At 41.3% G+C, this 10,554-nt stretch overlaps 1 non-coding gene across 1 annotated transcript; it reads left to right on the top strand.

The window, feature by feature from the left end:
• The first annotated feature begins 605 nt into the window (after positions 1-605).
• On the top strand, positions 606-769 carry LOC122444478. The gene has a single exon (XR_006270305.1). It is a non-coding gene; the product is annotated as a U1 spliceosomal RNA (small nuclear RNA).
• Positions 770-10,554: the final 9,785 nt, after the last annotated feature.

Below are 10,554 nucleotides of genomic sequence, written 5' to 3'. Positions count from 1 at the left end.
AACAGTGGCCCAGAAGAGACTCACAGCTTGTGTCTATACCAGACTCCTTCCCTCATCTCTGCCACTGGTCTGGACTCACCTTCTCAGTCCTTCTGGAGAGATCCTCTTGCTCCACCATTTCTGGCTCAAAAAGTAATAAGCCTTTTATACTCTCATGATGTGTGCATGGCATCATCAGTTTCAATGTCTGTTCCAAATAGATGAGGCTCCATCCTGTTTCTAAAGAGTGGATTCCAGAGGAATATAATAGGGGAATAGATAACATTCACATTAGCTTTTTCTAAGTGATGAGATTATGAGATAATTATTTTTTTTATTTTTATGTATTACTTATTTTTCTTTTTTGCTTTTCAGTAAAGTTTCAAAATAGTAAATATTTTAGGTTGTCCAGGCCATATAGTTCAACCCTACTCAATACTCAGTTAGTGGTATGAAAGCAGCCACAGATAATACTAAAGTGAGTGTGACTGTGTTCTAATAAAACTTCATTTGCAAAAATAGGTGGAAGGCCAGATTTGATCTACAGATCATAGTATGTCAATTCCTGCTCAAATGTTTCTATACTGAAAGTCTTTGACTTGCGTGATTAAGAAATATAAACATTTATACTTACCTGGCAGGGGAGATACCGTGATCACGGGGGTGGTTTTCCCAGGGCGAGGCTTGTCCATTGCACTCAGGATGTGCTGACCCCTGCGATTTCCCCAAATGTGGGAAACTCGACTGCATAATTTGTGGTAGTGGGGGACTGCGTTCGCGCTTTCCCCTAAAAAAAAAAGAAAAAGAAATATAAACATTTATAAAAATAGAAAAAACAAGGCACATTGGTAATCATAATTAAGACTTAGTGGTTGGCTCTTTTAGGAGTGATAAAATTAAGTGATAAAAGCTGATCCTCTCCTTATCTATGGTTTCCTTAGAATGCTGGTTTACTTCTAGACAGGGAGGTTTTAGACTCTAGATTGGCTTGTCCCTCTCCCATGCTATAATCTCTACACTGGCTTCCTGATCCCTCCAAGATTAATAACTGCTACAGTGTTGCACTTTATAATCTAGAATGAAAATGTACATTGTAAGAGAAATTAATGTATCCCACCTCTCTAGTAGCAATAGAATAACTCTGAGAATCTTGGGGAAAACTTCTGACAAATTTAATATGGTACCATTGAATGACCGTGACTTGCTTTTCCTCTTCACTGCATTTAGGATCTCCTGACCTGTTTCTGCTGACAGGCCTGGGACCTTTTAGGAGAATGGGATGTTGCTGAGCAGCTCTAGAGAATTCTACCTTTTGCCCTGAAAACTCTGGGGAATCCTTACCACAATTCATATTTCATGGTGGGGCGGGGGGGGTGACTGACCACCACACTTCCAAAATGCTACTTAGGTTCTGACTGCGTTCACAGGCCCCAATTGTCTCTTCTAAAATGTGTCTCTCTAATCAGCAGATTTGCTGTGAAGGAAACACCAAGTGTGGCAGAAATTGTCTTCCTATTGGAGAACAGTGGGAGAGCAGGTGCTTGAATGTGGGAATGTCAGAGCTCAGAGTGAAGACAATTATTCTCCCCCATGTAGCTCAGCATGAAAGAGAAATTAGCAAGAAAAAGGCAGGCAGCTGCTCTCCCCTGGGTGTTATGGGCAACTGCAATGAGAGGGGCTCCCCTACACCTGGGCATGTTCAGCCCGTGCTGGCCCCGCAGGCCTCACGGGCCAGTGCCCAGGATTCTAAGATGCACTGCAGCGGCCCATGCCAGGAAGGAGCTGGAAGGAAACTAATCACTTCTGGACTCCTTGCAAGAGCTGAAAGTGAAACCAGTAATGTGATACTTAGGTATCTTCCACAGCAGGGACGTTTTTCAGAATCAAGATTAATTCAAGAATAACATTATATCCCCTCCTCCCCTTGACATTCATCCATCCATGTTCAATATTTACCCAAATCAAATGACACAACTGATGGTTGTCTGTTCCATTTTCTATTAGATAAACCCAAAGATGGGGCCCCAAATTACTTATCTAGTGAGAATGGGGAGAGTTTTAATAGGATGACTTTTACCCCGTCTTCTCTCAAGGAAGGACACGCTATTAATTCAGGCTGCCCAGGAGCATACACTGTCAAACCCAGCTGGACTCTGGTGATCAGGAAGGTTCAGGTTCCTTTTGGATCACTATTGTGTGAGGATTCCCTGTCCTTCTCTGCCCTTTATACTATGTGGCATAGTTAAAAGATTCTAACAGAGGCCTGAGAGCAGGAGCACTGTGTTGGCCAAAGGAAATGGATTTTTAAAACAAGCAACTGCCGTTTCTATTTGACTAGGTAGTCCTATACTAAATGTGAGTTTTTAAGAACTCAATTGTTTCAAAGTCAAAAATGAGAATTCCACTGGGGCCTACCAGCTTTTGCTTCCTAACTATGTTAGTGACTATATTAGCCTAGTCCTATAAAAAACAAATTCTCAAGTTTCAGAGGTTTAAAACATTATAATTTTTTTCTCATATATGCAAAAGTTCAATGCAGATGTACCTGTCTGACAGGTAGCTTTACTCTCCATGGTCATTCAGGGACCCAGGCTCCTTCTACCTTGTGGCCCCTGCTTCTTCAGAGTCTTTTCCAGTCACTGACAGGCAGGGAACAGAACAAGGGGAAGACACATCTGCTTCTTATCCACTCAGAACCAAAAAAGATACACGTCACTTCTGACCACATTGCATTCATGAATATTAATTGCACAGCCACACCTAGATGACAGGTAAACTGTAGCATCAATCCTGGCTAGGCAGCCGCTTCACAGCAACAAGCTGACATTATGAGGAGGGAGCACAGGTCTGGGGTGGTCAGCTGGCTGTGGGCACACTTACAGCCATTCAGCCCCTCCAAGAACTGCCTGCTAATGCTGCGGCTCACATCCAGGATGACTGTCCCTGAGACACTGCTTCATTTTGCTCTGCCACTCTCCCTATCTTCTTAGGGTTCCTTCAGGTAGCATTTCTGCAAATGCTTCATTCAAAGCTAAAGGCAGATGTGGAGCTGTGGTGGCAGAATTCTTAGTAGGAGTCCAGCCTGGAAGTTTCAATAGAAATCAGCAGTGCCTGCAGTAGGGCCAGGTCTGCTTGAGGCTGTGGAAGTGACAGAGAAGAGCAAATGGTCTTGACAACCTGAGATATGCAACTGTCAGCTGGGAGGCAGTCTGAGATGGCTTAGTGAGCAGAGTTCTGGTCAAAGTCATTGCTCTGAAAGAGACTACAAGAGTTTCTTTACACCAAGAATGCATGATTAGGTGAATATTTAAAAAGAAAACTCTGTAACAATCCAAATTTCAGTTGTGCCAGGCTAATTCCCAGTTTCTTCTGATCTATTTTAACATAACTCTTCTGATAAATCTATCTTGTATGCTTTTTTCTTCTCCGAGGTATTATCCAGGATCTTTACATTTCTAGAGCATTTAAAAATTATTTACAAGTTTTTTGGAATCTAATCTCTCCTTGTCCCACAGAAAACTCCTGTAAACCAGGAAGTACAGAGAAAGCTTGAAAGATACAGGCTATCTGATGTCACATGCAGACGTTCCAGATGTCCCAAATGTTCCCAGATGATCCAAATGCTCTGACTCTCAGGATACCGATTTAACTGGATTAGGCTACCTTTATCATTCTTTCAAAATTCATTTCATCCAAAAAAACCTTTGGACACTAAGCAATGGGTGATTCACCTGTCACTTATCCCATCTCCTCCTTATAATCCCTTTGACAGCAATAGGTCTCAAAAGTTTTATTCAAACCAGTGTAATTGGAAATACCCTCAGCTTAGATTAGCAAATCTTTGTCATTATAGAAACAGAAAGAATTTTCACAAATCATCATACTCACCATCCCCATCTCCAAACAAGTCAAGACCCCCTCAGCATCTCATTAGGGATAGGGACACTGAGCACATGCTGAGAGCACCATGTGCATTAATGGAAAAGAATTACCACTCTGTAGCTCAGGTAGTAAGGGGTCTGCCTGCAATGTAGGAGACCTCGGTCTGATTCCTGGCTCGGGAAGATCCGCTGGAGAAGGGATATGCTACCCACTCTGGTATTCTTGGGCTTCCCTGGTGGCTCAGATGGTAAAGAATCTGCCTGCAGTGTGGGAGACCTGAGTTCGAGCCCTGGCTTGGGAAGATCGCCTAGAGAAGGGAATGGCTACCCACTCCAGTATTCTTGCCTGGAGAATTCCATGGACAGAGGAGCCTGGGGGGCTATATTTCATAGGGTTGCAAAGAGTCAAACACAACTGAATGACTTTCACTTAACTTCATTCAGTAGTTGACTTTTCGCTACATGCTCTCCCTAGGTGGGGGGAGGAAGAGTTACTGCTCCTAACATGTTTCTTGGTGATTTTTGTTGTTTTTTTTCTTTAGATTCAAGTGAGTGAGAGACAGCCTAACTGACTATGCAGAAGATGAACTCTCAAGTCAACTGATGTGTTCAAAATCTGGTCTCTGCCATGCAGTAGTTGTTTGATGTGATCTTGGAGAAAATGTATAACTCTCTCTCTCCCTCAATTTCTCATCTGTAAAATGGGAATGATAACCCACATTAATAGGGCTGTTGTGAGGACTGAATGTGTCAGTAATAAAAAGCACTTTTAATCATGCCTGGTGCATAATTAGTGCAACATAGATATTTGCTATTTTAATGTGCACATTATTTGCCAGGTCTTATATGCCAGCTAGTGGTGGGAAGCCAGTTAGACTGTCCTCAGCCTTACATGCTTCCTGAAATCCACATCCTTGATTGGGCTCACTTAGGTTTAGTGCCCTCCAAAGAAAGAAGAGTAAAAAGGAACGGTAACTATGCTAGCAGGTTACTTTTGCAACTTCTGAATGTCTGGCTTGCTCCCACACTTATCCTTTGGTTTCCATATAATTTATGGTTCAAACCAATCAGGCTACATTTGAGAGTTCAAATGTGTTAAACAAAATGAGACACTATGTCAAGAATGATAAACAAGGAATGCCCTGGAAAAATCAGGGTATACATGTGTGATAATCCTAATTGCTGCTTATTTCAGGTGGACTGTTTGGCCTGCTGTAGCACTATGGCAAGAATTCTGACATTTAGTATGCATTTATTCAAATTTTTTTACTCCTTTCAACATCCTTATAAAGTAGATTTTATTATTTTCCCATTTTACATATTGAGGCAATGAAAGTTTATTGATGCATGAAAATTATACCAATGGTAAACAACACGGTTTTTTTTCCTATTCTACCAGGTTGCAGTTCCCCTTATTCCCAGACAACTCCCAGTTTATGAACATCTTAAACAACTTTGGGCAACTGTCTGGTTTACATGCTTATAAGATTCGTGTTGCTTATTTATTCTGTAACTAGGTTTGTGCTTATGACAAGCCATATATTTTTTTAATCAAAAAAGATTCTTTAAATTCTGTAGTACTTTACAATTATCAAAAGTATCACATACATGATTTCTTAAATCCCATAATGACCCACATTTAAAATCTTCTACCCCTGAATTGGCCCACCTTCCTTCTCCTTACTGATTATCACTAGTTTTCTCTCTATATCTGTTAGTCTGGTTCTTTTTTGTTTTATTCACTAGTTTGTTGTATTTTTTTAGATTCCACATATAAGTAGCATCATACAGTATTTGTCTTTCTCTAACTTATTTCACTTAACATAAGGCCCTCCAAGTACATCCATATTGCTGCAAATCGCAAAATTTTATTCTTTTTTATTACTGAGTAGTATTCCATTGATTTTATATACCACATCTTCTTTATCCATTCATCTGCTCATGGACACTTGGGTTGCTTTCATACCTTGGCAATAGTAAATAATGCTGCTATGAGCATTGGAGTGTATATATCTTTCCAAATTGGCGTTTTGCTTTTTTAGAGGTTTATGAGTCATATGGTAGTTCTATTTTTAGTTTTCTGAGAAATCTCTGTAATTTTTCCACAGTGGCTTCACCACTTTACATTGTTACCAACAGAATGAGGGTTCTTATTTCTCCACATCCTTGTGAACATTTGTTATTCATGCTCTCTTTGATAGCCATTCTGGCAGGTATGAGGTGATATCTTATAGAGGTTTTGTATACATTTCCCTGATGATTAGCAATGTTGAGCACCTTCCCATGTTCCTGTTGACAATCTTCATTTCTTCTTTGGAAAAATGTCTGTTTAGTTCTTCTGTCCATTTTTTTAATCAAATTGGTTTTCAATTCCTAAAATTAATTTTAAAAATTAGTAAAATAGATGTGTGAGTTTATCTTATCTCTGAGTCACAATATATGGGAAAATGGGTTTTGGGTTCAGTTTCAGTTCAGTCACTCAGTCGTGTCCGACTCTTTGCCACCATGAACCGCATTACGCCAGGCGACCCTGTCCATCACCAACTCCTGGAGTCCAACCAAACCCATGTCCATAGAGTCGGTGATGTCATCCAACCATCTCATCCTCTGCCATCCCCTTCTCCACCTGCCCTCAATCTTTCCCAGCATCAGGGTCTTTTCAAATGAGTCAGCTCTTCACATCAGGTGGCCAGAGTATTGGAGTTTCAGCTTCAACATCAGTCCTTCCAATGAACACCCAGGACTGATCTCCTTTCGAATGGACTAGTTGGATCTCCTTTCATTCCAAGGGACTCTCAAGAGTCTTCTCCAACACCACAGTTCAAAACCATCAATTCTTCGGTGCTCAGCTTTCTTTATAGTCCAACTCTTACATCCATACATGACCACTAGAAATACCATAGCCTTGACTAAACAGACCTTTGTTGGGAAAGTAATGCCTCTGCTTTTTAATATGCTGTCTAGGTTGGTCATAACTTTCCTTCCAAGGAGTAAGCATCTTTTAATTTCATGGCTGCAATCACCATTTGCAGATAAATGAATAGACAACAGGATAAGAAAATAACCTACTCTGGGGGCTCAGATGTTATAGAATCTGCCTGCAGTGCAGGAGACCTGGGTTCCCTGGGTGCGGAAGACCCTCTGGAGAAGGAAGCGGCAGCCCAGTATTCTTGCCTTGAGAATTCCATGGACAGAGGAGCCTGATGGGCTACCATCCATGGGGTTGCAAAGAGTTGGACATGACTGAGCAACTTTCATTTCGCTTTACTAAGCAAATAACCAGCAATCAGAATGCCATAAAAGAAAGTGTTCTCTGCCTTCTTGTCAAAAAATGAATGCTATGCTTGAACAAGTGTCCAAGTGTGTAAAGATGCATTCATGAGGATTTTCAGCATTGCACTTCATAAATGCAGAGCACAATTAGCACATGGCTAATCGGTCATGGTGTCTCTAACATTGAATGAAATGAGCAGTCTACTTTGTATAAGAGGAAACACTCTGGATCTGGCCACCAGAATTCCAATTGAATCACTGTAGTAGAAAGTTTCAGCCCTATTAAACCCCATAGTTGAGCCAGAGTACAGACCAAAGTCCCTGGAATGGGGTGAAGTTTGGGTCCCCTAGAGGAAGGAGCTTGCTACACTGCCAAAATATACTGTAAGTCCCCCTTTTAGACTTTTAGTGGTATAAATCCATGGAAAACTATAACAGCCTGCTAGAGGCAGGACTGCTGATGGCCCAGTATCTTCAGGAATGAAGATTTAGGTCACCCCACCAGACAGGGAACACCTTTAGCCCAGGAACAACTCTAGCCAAGATGCTCGCCAAAGAGCAAGGAAATATGGAATGTGCAATAGGAGAAGGTATAAATACTTATAAATACTAAGTGTAACCCTGTGACAAATTGCAGAAACAAAAACTGTAATTGTTATGAGCATTTCAACCATATTTTGATCTAAATATATTTGCATACATATTTATCTTCCCCTTTCCCAGTCCTCTAACATAGAATGTTAATCTCATCACAAGGAAAAAACAATGTGAATATGGGAGGTGATAGATGTTGATTAAACTTACTCTGGTGATTGTTTTGCAAATATATACATATATCAAGTTACTATGTTGTACACTTAAAACTATATAATATTATGTGCCAATTATATCTCAATAAAACTGCAAGAAAAAGGTATGTAAATAGCAATTAGCCTTATAGCCCAGTATGTAAATTGCAGACTATCAAAAAATAAGTATTACTCAGAAGAATCAACATTATCCCAATATGAGTAGAAAGACTTTACATCTTTTTTTGTGGAGAGGGTTAGTATCTTTTGTTTAGATAAAAAAATAGCTACATCATGTCAGCTATCAGCAAGATTTTGCTGTTGTCTTTATCTGGATATTATGTGCAGGTAAAGATATGTATTTGGAAGCTGTGTGGGCAAGGGGTGGACTGTAATGGCTTTACATTTTGTCAGCTTTGCTGAGTTGGAACTGTGTGTCCCAGAGTTCTCTTTCTTGTATGATTTTGGATTAGGGTTGGCCACAAGAGATACTATGGAGAAGTCAATGGCACCCCACTCCAGTACTCTTGCCTGGAAAATCCCATGGATGGAGGAGCCTGGTAAGCTGCAGACCATGGGGTCGCTAAGAGTCAGAAACTGAGCATCTTCACTTTCACTTTTCACTTTCATGCATTGGAGAAGGAAATGGCAACCCACTCCAGTGTTCTTGCCTGGAGAATCCCAGAGAGGGGGGAGCCTGGTGGGCTGCCATCTGTGGGGTCACACAGAGTTGGACACAACTGAAGCGAAATTAGCGGCAGCAGCAGCAGCAAGAGATACTAACATTAGATGTTGGAGGTAAAGTTAAGAGGCAACCTTTTTCAGGCTTCAAAGGTGGCTGTCGAGCACTGTGACGGCCCATGCATCTTGTTGCTGATCTACTGACTCAACTTGTCAGCGTGGGGCAGCACTCAGGCCTGCAGCTCCTCCAGCTCCCATCAGCTCTCTTCTCTCACCTTCTCGGGCAGATGCAAGTTTAGCCTCATGAAGGAAGGTGCCAGCTCCTGCAGGTTACCTACCTCATCAAAACTGGAGTAACTGAGAGACATTCACAGCTTCCAGTCTGCCCTTGCTGTCTCTTAGTTTATATCCTGTTTTTTTCCCCCAGCTGCTCTTACTACCAACCTGTTGTAAGTTTTGTCCAACACCAGCTGCAATAGCCGTACAGAGACTTCATCACCACCTCTCACAGTTGTGTAAGGTCTACTGCTGCCGCTGCTAAGTCACTTCAGTCATGCCCGACTCTGTGCGACCCCACAGACGGCAGCCCACCAGGCTCCCCCGTCCCTGGGATTCTACAGGCAAGAACACTAGTCCCTGTTAAAAATCATGTATTCTTACTACTCAGAGTGGTTCTGCTTCTGTGATCAAGCTCTGACTGATGCAATAGGATTTTGCTTTTTATTTAAAACGTTATCATCAGGATATATGGCTTTTCATGACAGAAAATTTTATTATGCTGATCCCAGACTTCCTGTGGCCACAATTAGCTGAAACTGAGCGGCTGCTCCCTGGGATGATGCATGCACTGTCCAGCTTACCACAGACCCCATCTGACCATCTTCACTCATCTATATTTCATGCCTGGTCCCCCAAAGCATTTGGGTTTGTGACTCTTAGACTGGAGGCATTCTTAAAAGGTCTGGTCTGATTTCTATCCATTGGGCGCATGAAGCCTTCATGATTGCCTGACCCAGACCAAACAGTGTTTTCCAGTTGTCTGAGTGGCATGTAACAAATGTTTCACTGATTCCTGAAAACACTTCTTTATTCTGTATTACACTTATTATTCCGTCCTCAGTATATATAGCGTAGCATTTGCATTACTCAATCTAGGAAGTATGCTTTTTACAAACTTTAGAGTTGAAAGAGACTTGAGACAATATCCAGTTAAACCAGTATTCCAACCCAGGTATCAAACTTTGCTCCACCATCATCCACACTCCTGTGATACTCCCTTGATTCAGAGATGAGTCAGTGATCTCCACTCCTTTCAACAAGAGAGGCCTCAAGTTATTTGTTTCTGCTTAACTTTTGCTGTAAAGTAGGGAACTCATCTCACCTTCTCATTTTACAGATGAGAAAATTCAGGGTTAATGAGTCCTAAGGCTTTTTAACAGCTGCTCAATGAAGTGCAGTAAGATCTCAGGACTCCAGACTTCCATCCAAGGATTATGCCTATAGACCCTCTGTCTCAATAGGCAATTATCTTGCTTGTACCAAGAGAACTCAGATATACCCCAAGACCAAACAGATGTGGGTAGATCAGCTACATGACCAACCCAGAAAGCTGAACCTAGGAGGCTGCTGGTTCCCTCCAGGCTGTGCAGAGAGACATAAAACCCTTATTATCAGTCCTTCCAGGTTTCTGAACCAGGAGTTGAATGAATAAGAAATAGAGAAACATTCAGAAGTTATTTATTTCCCTATTTAACTGAGGTAGTTTTTTTTTTTTCCTTAAAGAAGAGGCATCTTGTTCCCTTTACATCCACTTAGACAAAAACTAGATGTTATTGACAGAAGGCCTGTGATATGCATCTCAGGTTTTATATGGGGATTTTCATTTTGTCACATCCAGTTTAAGCCACCAGCCTAATTTAATTACAATTAATGAATCACCATTTACCCTGAGG

The sequence above is a fragment of the Cervus canadensis genome, chromosome 6, assembly GCF_019320065.1.
Source record: "Cervus canadensis isolate Bull #8, Minnesota chromosome 6, ASM1932006v1, whole genome shotgun sequence".
In the NCBI taxonomy this organism is placed as follows: domain Eukaryota; kingdom Metazoa; phylum Chordata; class Mammalia; order Artiodactyla; family Cervidae; genus Cervus; species Cervus canadensis.
The sequence above is the reverse complement of the archived record's forward strand: the minus strand, read 5'-3'. Positions and strand labels throughout refer to the sequence as shown.